This window comes from Eptesicus fuscus, chromosome 8 (genome assembly GCF_027574615.1).
Source record: "Eptesicus fuscus isolate TK198812 chromosome 8, DD_ASM_mEF_20220401, whole genome shotgun sequence".
NCBI classification, from domain to species: Eukaryota; Metazoa; Chordata; class Mammalia; order Chiroptera; family Vespertilionidae; genus Eptesicus; species Eptesicus fuscus.
This window is the reverse complement of record NC_072480.1, coordinates 44992145-45011037: the sequence shown is the minus strand read 5'-3', so window position 1 is coordinate 45011037 and position 18893 is coordinate 44992145.

Here is an 18893-nt window from a genome sequence, read left to right as displayed (position 1 = left end):
CTATATATTAAAAGAGATTGAAGGTAAGTATCAGCCAACTTAATATATTTACTTTATTTGAAATTTGATTCAAATGAACCAAATTGTGAACAAAGTTGCACAGAAGTTATTAGGCAATTTGGAAAATGTGAACACCTACAGGATATTGGATAATATTAAAGAATTACTGTTAATTTTGTTCCAGTGTGATAATGTTTAAAATAGATAATTCCAAACATTTGGAGGTACATGCTGAAATCTTTACAGAAAGATTAAGTTAATGGATTTGACTCAAAACTTTTGGTCTTGGAAAGAAAGCCAATGGGAAAGAAAACTTTAAAACAGCAGGGTGTTTGATTTCCCTCTCCTCAATTTAGAGACTTTTAAGAAATTCCTATTAGCAACAAATTTTTGTTTGTTTATTTCTTGGTATTTACAAGTGATTATATTCAGAAGAAAATCGTCCTTACCATTAAGAGAGTGAACAAAAAAAGGTATGCATGCAGTTTGTAGAAGAAAATCCATTTTATATATTGCTATTTTTACTTAAGGCAATCAGAATAAAGACATATAGGAGAGTAACAAATCAAAGGTAAGCCCAGCAGAATACAAAGACTTCACTGAGAAAAAAAATAAAACAAAACTAACGACAACAAAAATCAAAGGTCACAGTCAGTTGTGGCTGGGAACGAAATAGACGCAACACTGGTAGAAAGATCCAGCTAAGTAGCTGCATTTTTACATTGTAGGTCTTGGAACACAAAATAAAAAGGACTTTGAACCAGACAGAGGATGGAAGTGGGATGGAAAATAAATTGAAATGGTAGACTTCCTAGGCAGTGGAAGGTTTGTAACTGATGTTTCAGTAGTTAAGTAGAGATGAATTCTGGGTCCATTCATTAATTCCTTTAGTAAAGATTTTGAAATAGTTTCTGTGTACCACACACTCTTCTAGGCACTAGAGATGCAGTGATGAATCGGCAATGTATGCCTATAATCACCTACCTGTGGTTTGTACCCATCAATCATTTCTGCGTTCAAAAAGGATGACTTGACATTCTCTAGCAGAAAGGAAGGATTATTCTGAAGACTAGTACTAGTTATGAAGGATAGAAACAAACACGTATACTTCTTCATAGATAAAGGAAGCACCAAAAGTGGATGCTTACATGCAAAGCTGACAAAAAGAGTCCTCTCCCAATATGCTGACATAATTCCTAGGTAACTCAGGCTAATCTCACTTCCATCATAGAAAGTACAAAATAAACATTTCTAAATCTAAAGGGGAGAGGTGCAGAAAATGGATGGAAATGCTTTGCTTTCTCTCTTTTCCTTTTTGACCCATTTCTTTCTATACTTTCTCATGAAAATGAGCTTCAAGCAGTGTGAATGTCTTCTAAATAAAATTTAAAAATCAGGCACAGAAGGTACAAAAGAGACCAAACAAAGGCACAAGAGGCACATCACAGAAGATGAGCTGTACGATATATACGTTTCAAATCAACCAGCAATCTGGAAATGAAGAATATGGCACCTGTATTCCATGAAAGAAGCATCCATTTCTATTTGTTTCTACCAAGGACAAGCACATTTTCTGGTATTAATAAATATTTATTGAATGAGTGAATGACAATGACAAAGGTTTACTGATAATGAAGTATATAAAGATGGTGATCAATCTGGTAGTCTTACATACCTTATGTTATTTCCTGTTTTAGTTCAGTCTTAATTTCTACTTCCCTAGGGACTCATGATTTTTTGTGTTTTTAGTCTTATAAGATATGTTAGGCTAGAAAAAATATTTTTATCCACGACACTATCTAAGATGGTATTAGATTTATGCACTTAACATGCATATATATATATATCAGTAGTTAGTGTTCTATACATACTTGAAATATTGAATTGAGAAATTTTTCTTCCCTCCATTAGCAACAATTCAAAAATAAACCCAATGAGCATCATGTCAACTCTTAGTAATTCAAAGACTGGTTATCTCTTCAGAGAATTATCAAGAATCTGTGCTATTTTTCCTTTGACTGACTGACAGATTCTCCTGGGATCAGTAAAAAATTTAAATGGTTCATTAGTATCTAGGCACATAACACTGTAATGAAAACCTTAACTTTGTAAAGGAGTGTGAAATAAGATGATGAGGAGACAAAAAGTAAAATGCATCAGGTGACTTTTTTGATGGTTGTCACCTGTCCTTGAGTGTCTCACAAAGCAAAAGCATGTTAGAGTACCTTTATATGTCCTAATCACTTTATCCCCTTTCTGTTTATGCCCGGGGGTGGTAGTGATGGGTCATAGCATCATACATGAATGGATAGTAGATGGTCAGAAAAAAATTGTAGTATAATTTGAGAGTTTGGAATCAAATCCACATCTCCTTTATCCAGAATCTCACAAAAGGACCAGATAGAAGCACATTCATGTCAAATGAAAATCCAGCAGAGGAGCATAGTGTGGCAAAAATGTCAGAATCAGAGTTGATTCTCAAATATGCTACTTCAGCTATTTGACTTTGAGTGGGTTACTTAACCAATTTTAAAATTTATTTATTTTCTAATGAGACTAATGATGCCAAACTTATATAATGTGAGAATTAGATTTGTTACTACATTTAAAATGTTCAGTGTACAGTGCTTGGTTATTGTTTAGTGCAATAGATACTAACTGATATTATTTTTTCTTCAATAGAAGAATAATTACACACTCACGTGAAAAGTACAACTAAACTATAGAAAAAGGAGCATGCAGAACTGCCTGAAATCTGGCTGAGTGGAAATCCTATAACTAGGGAATTAAAGAAGCCAAACTGAGACTGCTAGGAGGGGTGGAGACTTGGAACAAGCTGGTGACACACCAACACGGGGCAGATAAAAATTGGGGTGGATATCTTGGCTGTGGAGGTCCACCCTGAGGAGCAAGGGGTCCTAGCCCCACACCAGGCCTCCCTGGCCCAAGATTCCAATGCCAGAAAAAGAAGTCCCCATAACTTCTGGCTGTAAAAACCAGAGAGGATTAAGGCTGAGGGACACCAAGGATTGCTGGAGTCCCAGGCAGTTCCTCTTAAACAGCCAGCATAGGGGCTTATTTAGACTCATTCCCTCGGAGCTACAGGGCTGGGGAAACAGCTTGAAAGACACCAGAGATGTAGGGGGAGAAATTAAATTGTCATCATCAAGGAAAGAGATGGGCAGCACCTTTCTCCCAGACAGAAATGCTGGCAGAGGCCATTGTTACTTTTCTGAACCCTTTCCCCACAGATCCCACAGGTGGGCATAATTTCTGAGACTCTGTAAAACTGGCTCACACTGTTTTCCCCACTCTGGAGATTCCCTGAGGCTCCACCACACCCAACTTTCAGGCCCACCCAAGCTGTTTCCAGTGGCTTTTCCATATAAATAGCCTCTTTTGGATCATGCTTCAGATTGTCCTAAAATCTCTCACTAAGTTGCTCTAGGCCCAGCACTAACAGAAGCCAGCTTTGGTTTTCAGTTTGGCCTTGCTGGTCACCTGCAAGCCCAGCACAAGTAGCAGCCATCTGCAACTCACTTTGTAGCTCATGGCAGGTGGCCCCAGGCAGGACACAAGCAGTGGCTGACCTTGGCTTACACCTCCTGGAAAGCCCAAAGCCAGCATACCCAGTGGACAGCTTCAGACCATGTCGAAGCATCATCACCCAACCATCTTCACAAGTGACACACTCAAGGGGCAGGCTCAGTGAGCACCACTGAAGTAAGTCCTGCTCTGTGGGATTGGCCCCTGCACAGATGACCCTCCATGGTAGTTGAAGGTTGGTGGTTGGAGGTTGCAGCCAGTCCTTGTGTTTCCTAAAGGGACCAGGCCTGGAATAGGTCTTCCTCTGGTGGGCCTGTAGTGTGTGGGTTCTTGACTTTGTGCAGGAAAGATCTCACAAGATGAGATCAGGTGATTTTGAGAGTACATTTATTAAAGCTGGGGACAGTAATATAGGATGTGCTTAGGATAGAAGAAGCAATAGGAAAGAGCTTAGGTGGAGCTGCTTTGACTCTCTGGGAAGTGAGAGAAAAGGGGGCCTGGGAGACAGGTTCATGGGGTTAGCCTGGGAGGAGCTCTTGTTGCTCATTGCTTCCCTGGTTGCAAGTCTTGTGGACCCTTAGGAGATGCATGCCTGAAAGGCAAGAAAGATGTGGGTGTGCTCCTTGGAGAGAAAGGTACTCTGGGTCTTTCATCTTGAGAGTTTTAAGGCTGGGAGTTTAGGGGAAGTCTTAGAGGAGTGCCAGGACTAATCAGCAGACACCGAGCAATGGATGAATGGATTACTCTGACACACATTTATGTGAAAGAGAAGACTAAGGGGCTGCTTGGCGGTTGGAGGCACCAAACAGCCCTGATTGCCTGCCACCTCAGGTTTTTATTGTAATAACAGCTTGAACTAAAATTAACCTCTAGATACAATCAGTAGGGTAAGTATCCTTGAGAAAGCACATGCTTGCACAAGGACGTGTTTAAAGACTAAACATAGAGATTCCAGCAAAATACCCGGAGGCTCGGACTTGTTTGGAAAAGTCCAGGCAGGGGCTGCCACCTTTGGCAAGGTTCCCCTAGAGGCCCGCGAACTTTTGGGGAATCCTCCTTACAGACATCCCAACCAAGTCCTGTGTTCCCCACAGGGGAGGATATCAATATAATTTTCATCAGCTTTATGCTGATGCACCAAAATGAGATTTATTTATTTAACTTCATCTGTCCTTGGGTGTGATTGGCACAGATGGCACTAATTGGATTTCTGCTATCTATCTCTCCAAGTAGGATGATTTATCCTCTGGTTAGGAAGAAGTGCAAGCCATCTACTCCTAAGTGTCCTTGGCTAAGGAAGATAGGAATTTTTTTTTTTATTTACTAGAGGGTTGCAAACTGCTTGGCTATTCAAACCTCTGTGTCACTTTTTCTATTTCACTTGTCCTGGCTTACTATCCTGTCTCATTTCAGCTGATTGGCTTGGAATAAACCTCTCCCAATGATGTGCCAAGAGTAATCAAAGCTCAACTGTAAGAAGAGAGTGTACACAGCCCACATGGGGGTACATCTTGAGTGCCCAGCTTGGGTGATCAGGGATGCTGTGCCCCTGGACCCTACAAAACACTTATTACATTAGGCCACTCTACCAAACCTGGGAGATGTAGCAGCTCTACCTAATATATAGAAACAAACACAGGGAGGCTGCCAAAATGAGGAGACAAAGACATATTAGTATGTCCCAAATGAAATAATAGAACAAAACTCCAGAAAAAAAAAATGAAGGCAAGCAATCTACTCAATGCAGAGTTCAAAACACTGATTATAAGGATGCTTAATAAACTTAGTAAGAACCTTAACTACATAAAAAAGGAGCGGTCAGAAATGAAGGATAAACTTACTGAAATAAAGAATAATTTACAGGGAATCAACAGTAAAGTAGATGAAACCAAGAATCAAATCAGCAATTTGGAATACAAGGAAGCAAAAACAAACAAACAACCCCCCCTCCCAAACACTGAATTAGAACAGAAAAAGAAAAGAGAATTTTAAAAAAAGGAGGACACTGTAAGGAGCCTCTGGAGTAACTTCTAGCATACAAACATTCAGATCATGGGGATGCTGGAAGGAGAAGAGAGAGAGCAAGAAATTGAAAACCTATTTGAAAAAATAATGAAAGAAAACTTACTTAACTTGGTGAAAGAAATAGATTTACAAGTCTAGGAAGCACAGAGTCCCAAATAAGATGAATCCAAAGCGGCCCACACCAAGACACATCACAATTAAAATGACAAAGATTAAAGACAAAGAAAGAGTCTTTAATGCAGCAAGAGAAAACCAACCCTTGTTATCAAAAAGGGAGCTGCCATAAGACTGTCGGCTGATTTCTCAACAGAAACTCTGCAGGCTAGAAAGGATTGGCAAGTGATGAAAAGCAAAGACATACAACCAAGATTCCTCTACCCAGAAAAGTTATCATTTGGATCAAAGGACAAATAAAGAGCTTCCCAGACAAGAAAAAGCTAAATGAGTTCATCACCACCAAATCAATATCATGTGAAATGTTAAAGGGTCTTCTTTAAGAATAAGAAGAAGGCTCTAGCTCAGTGATGGCAAACCTATGACACGCGTGTCAGCACTGACACGCGTAGCCATTTCTGATGACACATGGCCGCTGAGGCGGCCACATGCCGAGGATGAAACATTTGCTGCTCCTGAGGATGAAACATTTGCAAAATAATGTTTTTTCCTCAAAGTGACACACTACCGGAGTTATGCTCAGTTTTTTGGCGAAGTTTGACACACCAAGCTCAAAAGGTTGCCCATCATTGCTCTAGCTGGTTTGGCTCGGTGGATAGAGCATCGGCCTGTGGACTGAAGGGTCCCAGGTTCGATTCCAGTCGAGGGCATGTACCTTGGTTGCGGGCACATCCCTGGAAGGGGTTGTGCAGGAGGCAGCTGATCGATGTTTCTCTCTCATTGATGTTTCTAACTTTCTATCCCTCTCCCTTCCTGTCTGTAAAGATCAATAAAATATATTTAATAAAAAAAAAGAATAAGAAGAAGGAGAAGAAAAGATAAAAAAAATCTGAACAATAAAATGTCAATAAATACATGTCTATCAATAATTGAATCTAAAAAAAAAACACCTCAAAATAAACAAACAAGCAGAACAAAAATAGACTTATAAATACAGAGAACATTTTGATGGTTGCCAGATGGGAGGGAGTTTGGGAGATGGGTGCAAAAGGTGAAAGGATGAAGAAATACAAATTGGTTGTAACATAATAGTCATGGGAATGTAAGGTACAGCATAGGGAATATAGTCAATAATATTCTAATAACTATGGTGTCAGATGGGTGGGAGACTTATTAGGATAATCACTTAATAAATTATATAATGTCTAATCCCAAGGTGTACATCTGAAAATAATATAAAAATGCATGTCAACTGTAATTGAAAAATAAAAATAATTTATAAAGAAAAATAATTAAATATTTTTATAATAAAATAATGCAATGATACATTATGCTTATGATTATTCTTCAGTTTTGTCAGATTATTTTTTAAGCTAACAATTGAATTTGCCTTTATTGAAATCTTGTAGCATACAAATGTAATGTTCATTATCACTGGCCTGGAAAATATTCTTTTAAGATAAATTATTGTGGGTGCTTAAAATATTGACTTCAATGGATTTTTAGATGTAATCTATCCTAACATGTTGATTCTACAGGTGAAATTATGCTAAAGCAATGAGGCTAGATGAATGGTATGCAGGTGTAGGTAACAGTTATAACTCTGGTGACTACTCTAGTCTCTACCACTGTGCCCAGTTATTTCCAGAGTAACTAAAGCCTCATTTAATGAAGTCCTGATTGGACTATGAGGCAGACCGTTGACTCAAAGTGGACTCAGGTGCTTCTCTTTCCTTTTAAAATTAATTTGTAGCTCAGAAATGTTACAATTTTAGGATGATGTTAGAAATAAGAGGGCTTGTTAGCGGCAGGAGCAGAGCTGTACCACCCAAGCTCACATAGTGGCAGAGAAAACTAGTCAACATAGGAAACTGTGGAATTGCAACCCTTGTCTCTCCCAAAACTGTTCTTTTTTTGTTTTTGCTTCTGCTAGTTGGAGTAGGTTTCTGCTACCATAACTTAAAAAGCCTTGATGAGGACTAAATCAATAACCATTTTGTACAGATCAAATAAGTATTTAACTAAAATTTTATACCTTATTAACAGACATTAATTAATGCAACTTAGAGTTGGATTTTACAATGTGTTGACATTTTAGATGTACTCTTGTCTTTCATAAAATAGAGCCATCTGCTAAAAGCTCTGATCAAAACATAAACCATTACTTAAACTAGCATAGAGCTTTGAAATTAAAGTATGTATAGAAAGATTCTTTAATTTTCTAATTGCTCTTCCCTGCTATTAAAATTAGGCAGCATTTTATCTTTAATGGGAACAATTATGAAGAGAAACATGTGCCAGCTAATTTAAAGGTTAGCCACTATGACATGACTAATGCCTTTCGGAAAAGAATCAGCAAATTGCTAAGTTGTTACAATCAGTATAATTGATTGTCTTAATGAATACCTGGGATATTTAACTCCTCATTTTCTTCAATGGATCACAACTTTATCTGAACAAAGTAGGAGTTAGACACAATAAATGTTAGTTTCCTGCTTTTGCCTGTTCAAATATATGTTTATAATAATAAAAAAGGCTTTATCTTTCTTTTAAAACATTTTACTTTTAACAAAGAACAGTTTTCACTTTCAGTTTGATATGTCAGTGACTCTCATTGGCAGGTGTGGGAGCAAAGGAGCTCAATGTACTCAGGATGGTAATAACATTAGAATTGCGTCATCACAGCACTGCGTTCCCTGGGAACTGAGTCTGGGAGAATTCTTCACTGCCATTTACCAGTGACCTTCAGCTTAGTCCTCGTCATCACTCATCTCTTTTCCATGGTAGTGCCATGTTGACAAGGGGAATGAGAGAAGTGGTTTTTAAAAATGCACATTTTCGCTTGGAAATCTTGAAGAAATTAAGACTTTACTTCTTATGTAACTAATGTTTCCTAAATAAGATGGCTAGTAATGTCAGGCTGAAAAATAAATGATCTGAAAAAAAAAAAAAAAAAGCCCAGTGGGATTTGTATGGCTTACAGTGTTCTTACTATGGCCACATAACTGAAAATTGTCTGCCCAGTGTTTCTCAAGCCCAAGTACACATCTGTGCCCCCTGGGTGTCCTGATGCAGATGCTAATTCCAATAGGATATAATAAAATGTAGGAAGTCCTCAAAAGGTTGATGGGCTTCTATATTCAGCAGGGCTGAATCAGATTGCCTGCTGGAATAGCGAACTCATTTCTCCAAACCTGAAAAGATGCATATATTATTGCCTTGTACTGGAACAGCTGAGGACAGTTCCCCTGACAATGCTTACTGTATACCAAATATTGCCTTTGATATGTATATCTGTTTTGCCTTAGGGCCGTAGTCGGCGCAGCTCGTGAGCCACAGGAGGCTCTTTGGCCCCTTGAGTGTGGCTCTTCCACAAATTACTACGGCCTGGGAGAGTCTATTTTGAAGAAGTGGTGTTAGAAGAAGTTTAAGTTTAAAAAATTTGGCTCTCAAAAGGAATTTCAATCTTTGTACTGTTGATATTTGGCTCTATTGACTAATGAGTTTGCCGACCACTGCCTTAGGGCAACTTGTGTTAAAAAGCTAGGGGTCCAGAGATTCAGAGTGAACTTTGTTAATGAAGCTAGGTCTCCTCTGGCTCCCCAAAATGCCTTCCAAATTTATATTTCATGACTAGTCACTTTATTAATTTACATGCAGTCCCTTCTCAGATTCCTGAACCCTTCTAGATGCTGGAGAAACACCCTGGCAATCCTTTTCCTGCCAAGTAGTGTGGTCTACCCTTTGGTATAATAAAGCCCCTTGAGAAGCACTATGAACTTGACTGGCTGGCTATGTACTCACCTCTGCCAACTTGTGGTGATTAGTTTATTTTTACAAATTGCTTATTGAATTTGGTGTTTACCTTTGCTCTTCAAAATTGCAACCCCACCTTATGAAAAAAGAATGTTGTGCTCAGCTGCATTGTATGGTACCTTATTATAACAATTCTGTCCTTTGATAGCATATATAGCCCTATCAACCAAAGGACTTGTATGCATGCATATAAGCACAACTAATGGACACAAGACACTGGGGGGGGGGCGGGGGGGTGATGAGGGCATGCAATAGGGGGTAGGGGAGACTGGGGGAAGGTCAATGGGGGGAAAAAAGGAGATATATGTACTACTATGTGTAATACTTTAAACAATAAAAAAATTTTTAAAAAATGTCTAGACTACTGAACTAGAATCTCTTGGCAGTAGGAACCTACTGATTTTATTTTTAAACTAGTTTCCAGGTGGTTCTTAACCAATGTGAAGTTTGACAAAGTGAAGTCCACTGACTTAGAGGGCTTCCACCTAAAGTTCTCTCCCAATTGAACTGGTTTATTGAACTCTCTGGTTGCCCCTTAGGTGTGGCTGCCTTGCTGAGCATGCACTAAGTCTGCTTGCTCTCCAGTGCAGTGTTATGTGTCCTTTGTGGCCATCCAAGTCCTCTAACATGTCTTCACCTCATTTTCTTGGCTTCCTTCAGTAGACCTAAACATGTGTTGAAAAAAAGAATATTATTTATTGGACAACTTCAAACCATCAAGTATAAATCAGTACTATTATTTTATTTTATTTTATTTTATTTTAGCTCAGGAGAAGGCTTATACCAGCTCATACTGCATCAGTATCCATTATCAATTCTTGTCTATATATCCTTTCTTGAATACAAAATTACTGAATATCTATAATGAGCATCATTAGGAACACCAAGGTGCATCAAACACATCATCAAAGGAGGTTACAGACACCTGATACCAAAGAAACAGGTGTATGTCGTCAGAGACACCTGGTTTAGCACTGAAGTGATTCTAACATGAGCAGAGTATGGCACTAGGAAATCTTGAAGTTCTAAACTTGGACACCAGCGAAGTTTTGAGAGGTCACACATGAATCACTACACCGTCCTGTGTGGCATTGTAAAGCCTTACTGGGGCTTAGGGGACAAGAGAGCTGGCATGAGGAGGGAAACACTCTCTGTCAGGGGTGAGATTGTGTTACCATGGGAGAATAGCTGAGTGAATTTATAGCAGCAGAGTTCTTGTTTTTTAGTTCCATTATCCTTTTTCCTATTTGGATGCAGTCCGAGTTAGTGGTTCTCCCCACTGAAAATGAGATGACAACTGTAACAGACGATGGAAGGAACACCAGACCGAATACTTGCCAATTGGTGCGGTGGAGCTCTTTCTTTTCAACTTGGAAATTTAGAGCAAGGAGGGATTTATGTGGGTTGAAGCGGTCCCCTTAGGATCTATAAGAGTCCACCTCTCATTCCTACTATTTTAGGCAGGTCTCCATCAAATTCTCCAGTCAGAACCCTCTCCATTTTTATCCTAAGGCAAAACAAATAGCAAACTTCCAATGAAATATACAGGACCTCTTAGCTATAAACTGAGTTTCCATTTTATTATAAAGTAATACATATACATTGCAAAACATTAGAAAATATCTCATACAAGAAGAAAAGATTTTTTTTCCCTTCACCACGTTAACTGTTTTTGGTGTTTAATCCTTTATTTTTTTGTGATAAATACCATGCATATATATTTGTATTTTTTTTCACAAAAATGGGATCCTTTTGCACAAAGTTTTAGTAATTGAATTAAAAATTTAATCTCATATTTTAAGCATTTTCCCTACCATTTAATATTCATCTTTGGTATTATTTTAATGGCTGGTAATGCCTTATTACATATGAGTGTAACATACTTTATACAAACATTTCTCTATTGCTGGACATATAGCATATTTCATGTTTTGTGTGAGAACAACTATGTACTAGTAGATGACTGTAACTACATATATTTCAAAGTGTTAACATTTCCAGTCAAAAGATCAAAGTGATCCTTTTGAGACAGAGCTATAGGCTATGCGTTGGCTAATAGACTTTATGTATTGGCACCTCAATGGTTAAGATCTTATAAAACTGGGCAGAATCTTAGAGAAAACAGTTCTGAGTTTTCAGTTGATGGCAAAACTTGTACTGCTCTTTAAACAGAGGGGATTATTCCAGTCTGCGCAATGAACTATGTAAATAAGAAACCAGGCAGATGAATGGTTTGCAGACAGAGCAGTTCCGGGGAATCTGGCTTCACTGTGACTGATGGCCTCCGAGTGGAAAGCAATAACATGGCTGGCAAATGTTAACAACCTTTTTTAAAAAATGTATTTCTTCTGTTCAGTGAGTAAAACTTTTTAAAATCCCTTGTTTTAACTTTTTGTGTGTGTGTCAAATCATGTTATTTTTATTTAGAAATATTTCTAAGGCTTTGACAAGATACATTTGATAAAACCTCGTTGGAGAAAGCATAGTCAGCATTTCTAACCAAAGAACAATTGTGGGAGGGAAAATTCTTTTCAGAAATGCAAAGAATGCCAAGTTGCTGATTTTCAAAGGAGTTGTTAAATAAGGCACAGAAATAAACCAGGGCGGGGGGGGGGGGGGGCAAGTTATGAAATATTCTCAAGTTTCTGTGAAGTCAAAGAAAGTGTATTGCAGAGTTTGATAGCATAAGATCAGGTTTGCATTTTTAAGATATGTTTTTTGAGTAAGATTAGAAAACTTCATAAATCTTATTTATAGTATGAGCCTCTTAAAATATTTCATTTAACTCTGGGGGCCATCCTATATAACAAAGAGCTAATATGCTAATTAGACTGGATGGGGGAACCAGCTTCCAGGACGACCTTCCAGAATGATCAGTGGGCAGGGGGCAGGGCCACCAGGCAGCCAGGGCTGCTGCAAGGGCCTAGCCCCTTGCATGAATTTCGTGTATTGGGCCTCTAGTGTTTAGATAATCAGAATAAAGTCTTATGTGTATGCAACTCTAATGTCATTAGAAATCATTACAGACTCAATATTACAGTTGAAGAAAAGAAAAATGAAAAACTCTCCACTAACCTTCTGATATACAAACATGCCTCCTACAAGTGAAAACTAAAACTATCTTAAGAATAAAACTATTTCAATATCTCTGATTTAAAATTATTTTATCAAATCATGTTATTTTTATTTTGGAATATTTTAAGACTAATAAAAAGATACATTAATTAAACCTCTTTAGAGAAGTCATAATTGTAGTTCTAACCAAAGAACAATTTAGCCTATATGTTAAATAGAACTTACACTTATATATGTAGATGGATCCTCCAACAATTTGGAAATAAGGGAAATAGCAACATCTGTGAATTATATTAATTAAGATTTGACTGTGATTGATCTATAATAATGATGAATGTGTTTAAAAGAAGAAGGTATCAACAGAGGGAAAATAATTAATAAACAAAGGAGTCAAATGAGCGACCTTTGAGAGTGCGTATGTCTATCTCTCTTCAGAAAGACACTGCATTTGGAGCATAGGAATATGCCTGTTCCTCAGAGAGGTGTTCTGAACTCTTCGTTGGGGAGGGGTCATTTTTCTGGGCTTGTCATTTAGAAATAAGAAAAGTATAACTACTCCTTAAATAAGAAATGTTACAGCTCTGCACTCACAATTTTATCTATCTTAAACAGAGCCATTCAGTGAGTAGCTTCTACTTCCCTTGCCTAAGAACACTTTTTATCTTTGTCCAAGTGTGAATGTGGTCTCTACATAAATCACTTCCAACATAGTTGGGAGAAATACCTAAGTGTTAAGATGACTACTAAAGTTCAGTTCCTTAAGCGAGAGCATAGTATGAATTATAAGGTTCCAAGAGTGTAGAAGACCAGGATGGAAGGCAAAGGATGAATGATTTCAGGGGCAAGCTAATGTGTCCGAAACCTCTGTAAAGTGTTTCCTGAATATGAACAGTGATTGCATTTTGTTTAGAAGGCTCTGCATATAAGAGAGGCCAGTCCAATGCTGTGTTCACAGAAGGGCTACTGGAGATCTGTAGACACCTTAAGCCAAAAGGTAGCTTTTGAGCAGCTTATTTCACATGTGACTGAGTGATTTCAAGATGCTGCCAGTCAGTGTATATTTGTTTTTCTTTCATAGTACCCACAGGGCTCCCAAAATCCAAGACAAGTAAAAAACAAAACAAACAACAACAAAAAAACACCTACAACAAAAAACCTGCTAGGACACTAGAAAGAGTACCACGCCGGGTTAGCAAATTCAATCAACATTCAGGATAACATATTTTTCTCTTCTATTGTTCATCTGCCTTTTTCTGCTACTTATGCAAGTTCTTTAACTTTACTAGTATCTTTCACTCCTTTAAATTTTTAAAAAAATTCCCATCTATTATAGGTAGTTTTTCCATATTGTTAACTATTCACCATTATTTAAAAAAAATGTCCTCATGTTTATTTCATGAATTTAATATTGTCTCTTTATAAGAATAATAATTTTAGTATTTTAAAGTTGCTCTTGCTTCCCGCTTTGGCTCTTTTTGTTTGAGACATTGTCTTTTTTACTGTGTATGGATGGTGGTGTCTTTTATTGAGTTTCAGTCTTCTCTTTAGAGTTAGAGGTTTCCTCAAGTGTCTGCTGATTTCTGAGTGGCTTAAAAATGAGCCAGTAAGGCTGTGTGTCTGTCAGGTAAGCTATAATATCTGTAGTTTTTATTTTCTCCAGAGTGGTTCTCCAATCTGCCTTGATGGGCCGACGAGCATCCAGGTCAGGATGGGTGAAGAGGACTCATTCTGGCATGTGTGCTGTCCCTCACTCCTGCCCTCATCTGTGTCTGGGGTCCCTACCAGGACCTTTCTGGCAAAATTTCTGCAGGGAAGACACCTCCCACCTTTTGCAGGGGCAAAGGAGGGAATATTGCTTTGTTTTGATTGAATAGGAATCAGACCCTTCCATTGTTCCAAACATAACATGTCAGCCAATCCTTGTCTCAGTCTCTCAAGCCTTACCCTACTTTCCATCTCACTTTCAGGAGTCCTGGTTCCCAGGAGTGAATCATCCTATCAGCATGCACTGCTTAAGACCTGGGGTCTCTGCCCGGCTGGAGTGGCTCAGGTGGTTTAGTGTCCTCCTGTGCACCAAAAGGTTGTCAGTTTGATTCCTGGTCAGAGCACATACCTGGATTGCAGGTTCAATCCACAGTTGGAGCACGTGTGGAAGGCAACCCATCGATGTTTCTCTCTGACATCTCTATCTCATTCCCTTCCTCTCTCTAAGCATGTCCTCAGGTGAGGATAAACACACACACACACACACACACACACACACATACACACACACACACGATATGGGTCTTAGCTTTCTACACTCTGTTAGGTCACTTCCATCTGCTTGTCATCTTCAAAGATTTATTGCCAGCTCTTATCACTGCTATGTTAAGTACTGATCTCTTTGTTCTTGTGTGTTTATCACTTTTATTCTATTTGTCTCATGTTTCTCAGCTGATTTCATGCCTATTTATTCTATGATCTCTATTCTTATGGGTATGGCAACCCTTTTTCCTTTTAGTCCAGGAAATCTTTCTTACTGATGGAAACCATTCCATGGGATTTGGATGGAGTGACCCCTCTCCCCAGCTCCCTATCCCAATTAGCAAGGGAGAACAGTGTTTGAGGCTTCAGCCCCGATTGTGCATACACCCAGACTTGAACTTCTAGGGGAGTGCCTTAAAACAGAAGGGAAAGTTGACAACCAGGCTTGCGAGGATCATTTGGGCCACTCTTCTCTTTGATGAACCTGCTTCATCCCAACCCATCTCTAACATCAGGAGTACCCTACCAAGTCTATGCCTTGTTATCCATGGCCCAGAAAAAGGAGGGCCATGTTTGCTTCCCCCATATGCTTATTTTCTGCCCTGCTATTACTTCCACTCCACAAAGAAGGACACGATGGGGCCATGTGGTCCCAAAGTTATACAATTGTCTGGCTTCACCACATGTCTCGGATGTGGAGTTATTAAGTCATACCACATGTGGGAGATCAGCAGCCCTGGACACACTGCTCCAAGCTCTACTGTTTCTTTTCAGCGTCTTCTTGGCGATGGTTTAGAAATCTTGTGGTCATAGCTAACACAGGGTCTCCCTTGTCAAAGACAAATAATAAGACAAAGGGTGACAGTGACAATCAATGCAATAGAAGTGACATCAATTACTTGTGGAGCTGAGACAACTATTTCAGCGAGAAAACTGGGAAAAGCACTCTCTCCTTTTTTTCTTTCTTTCTTTTTTTTTTTTCTTTTTTCTTTTTAGACCATGACTAATAAAGAGTTCCCAGCCTTCTCTTGGAAGAATTCTGTGGTGTGACAATTCTGATAGCCAAGAAGTTCTTCATTATGTCCAACCTAAATTGCCTCTGACTTAATTTAATGCTACTTTATTTCATTCAATTTACCATGGAAAGGGGAAAAGTAATATGTTTCAATTTCATAGGGACGCTTCATACACTTGAGAACAGTTATTAAGCCACTCCAAGTTTTATAAAAAAAAACCCAAAAAACCAACCCTGACAAATATCCTTCTGAAATGACTTTTAGATTGGGTTCCATGGATGATGTTTCTCTCCACAAAACATGATCTGACTGAGCTTCCAGAATTCTTTAATCTCTTCTGATGTTTTGGCTACACATTTTTTTTTCAACTAGGCATGTACTTCAATCACACTTTATAAACTTCCTTTACAACATTTAGCACTTACATACTCAAAATATATAGGTCTTTAAAAAAAATAGAACTTTATTCTATATGAACTAAAGCAGATATCATGGTAATTCAAAAGTGATTACTGGCTAACTTTGGTCTTATGAAAACATAAACATTGGTCTCCTGGGCTGAATTTCTTCTTTCATATGGTCACAATTTGGAAAACCGCTGTGTAGACAGGAGTGTTGTTGCCGGAGATACTGCTGGGAAGCAGCCCTAAGTGTGCCAGTGCAGTTTGTTTGAGATAAACAAATGCACAGTGAAAGCACAGTGTTAATCAAGTGCAGAACACAGTGTTGGGGACTGTGTCTGGGATAAAAATACAGAGCAACTTTCTAAAATTTCTCTAAAAGCACATAGGCACCTCAGGGTCTCTGTTTTCAGTTCGAAAACATCACACCATAAAATAATTAATGGCTGCCCCTGGTATTTTGACATGATTGACCTTTACAGCTGAGATATGGAGACCTAACAGAGAAGGATGACTTAATAAGGATGATTTAGTAGGTGCTAAGTATTGAAGACAGGACTAAGTATTTAATCATCTTTAAAATATGGAAGACTATTCATTCTATAATCCCTGTAATGGATATTGGCTATTTTTATTACCCAGCATCCCTTTCTCCTTTTAGGTAAGAAAATCTTTTTTCTGGTACAGGCCTTGCCTCACTTAAGACTGCATGCCCCTGGCCACAGTGACTGTGGACAGACATGGGGTAGGTATTTTGGGGATTTCTCAGCCAGTTCCAGATAAGGAAAAGGGACTTCTGGGTACTAGAAGCCTCTGCTATACAGAGAAGCAAGAACTCCTGTGTCAATTAATTCTGCTCCCAACCACTTGATTTTTTTGTTTCATTTGAATTTTGGTTACAGTTAAAAGAGTCAATGAATTGGATCTATCAGAAGCACTCCACTTTACAACCAAGGAAAATGAGGAATGATTGTTAAGTGATTTGTCCAAGATAATACACAGCTTTGGAGCTAAACTTGATATCCAGCTCTCTTAACCTTTGTTCTTTGAATGCTTATTTCCTGGGGACTTGCAGTGTGTCGGACCCTAGTGGTAGAGTGGCGGGCCTCCCCTCATGGAGCTTACAGTCCATTTCTCTTTAATTTTCCATATCAGTCTGAAGAGTGTTTTGATGATGCTCTGTATTTTTAAACAGTTTAAAGTCTCTGAGAGAGTATTTCTAGAAACAACATTTTGTTATAATAAATTAAATTGCAAAGAAGAATGTGAAAAAATTCTGTAGAATTATGAATATTAAATTTAGAAATATGAAATGTTACATTAAATCTTAAACCCCCATTTGTAGCTGTTGTAAACCTCATTTTGTAGCTGAAATAATATAAGCACTAGGACAATTAAGTCACTTTGTCAAGTTCATACTCCTTTTAGTCTGTTCTTAAAAAGAGGTTTATTGTTTGTTGTTTAATTCATTATGAAGATTGTGTTATAGTGAAGTTAAATACTTTATTCTTGTCTACACTTATATGCATGATATCTTTTCTTAAACACTTATAATCCCTATAATATTACGTTAAATATCCTAAAGGCTAAATGAAGACTCTTAATGGAATGATTATTATTGAAATATCTCATTGCCAATTGCTTACATTGTGGGAAGAGATATAACAGACCCATGGTTCCTCCTGTTCTTTCATCCTGCCCAGAAGTTGCAATGACCCTTCATCTTCTGTCGATCTCAAATGCCCCATACATATAATCTCCAAAACCTCCCTTTAAGACAAAGGAACTCAAGAAAATCTAACATGACTAGAAGAAAAATGGTAAGTGTAAAGTACACCTAACTTCTTTATCTCTTAGATGCAAATGTTCTTGTCATATTCAAGTGTATTGTCACAGACCAATTTATTTAGGCAGAGGGCACAGAATTTAATTATTGAGATAAGTCAATTGATTATTTAAAAAATAAGTTTGTGAAATTTTTTTAAATGTGTGCAGTTTATTTTATGTTAGTTATATCTCAATAAAGCTGTTAAAAAAAATCAAAGATGCGATAAATCTATGTGAGTCAATTCACACTCACAAAGAAGTGTGTCCATAAAGTACCAAGTGCCAAAAAAATGTGAAACAGTAGGCATGATATCTTTTGTGAAATACTTATAAGCAGAAAATGTTAACTTTGAGAGATACAAAGAGCTTTCATTTCTCATTTAAATATTACCCTAGTCTACAATGAGCATTTGTCATAGCCAGGCTCCCAGGTGGCTCCCAATGACTCCTACTTCCTGGATTTCTGCTTTTTTTTTTGTAGTCGTCTCCCACATGGCATGAGGGTTAGTCTGTGTGACCAATAGAATACGTCAGGAGTGATGGAATGTAACTTACCAGACTATTCTTAGATTGTTTGCTCCAGAGGATACAAGAGCAGCTTTATGGTGAGATTCAAGCAGAGAGGAGCTGAGACCATCTGCCAACAGCCCGTGTAGTGAGCCAGCTTGGAAGAGCATCCTCCAGGCACAGGCAAGCCTTCGGATGACCACAGTCTTGTCTACCATCCTGATTGCAACCTCATGGAATCCCTGAGAGAAAACTATTCAGCTAAGCCATTTCCTGATTTTCAATACCCAGAAACTGTGTGTGGGAATAAACATTTGCT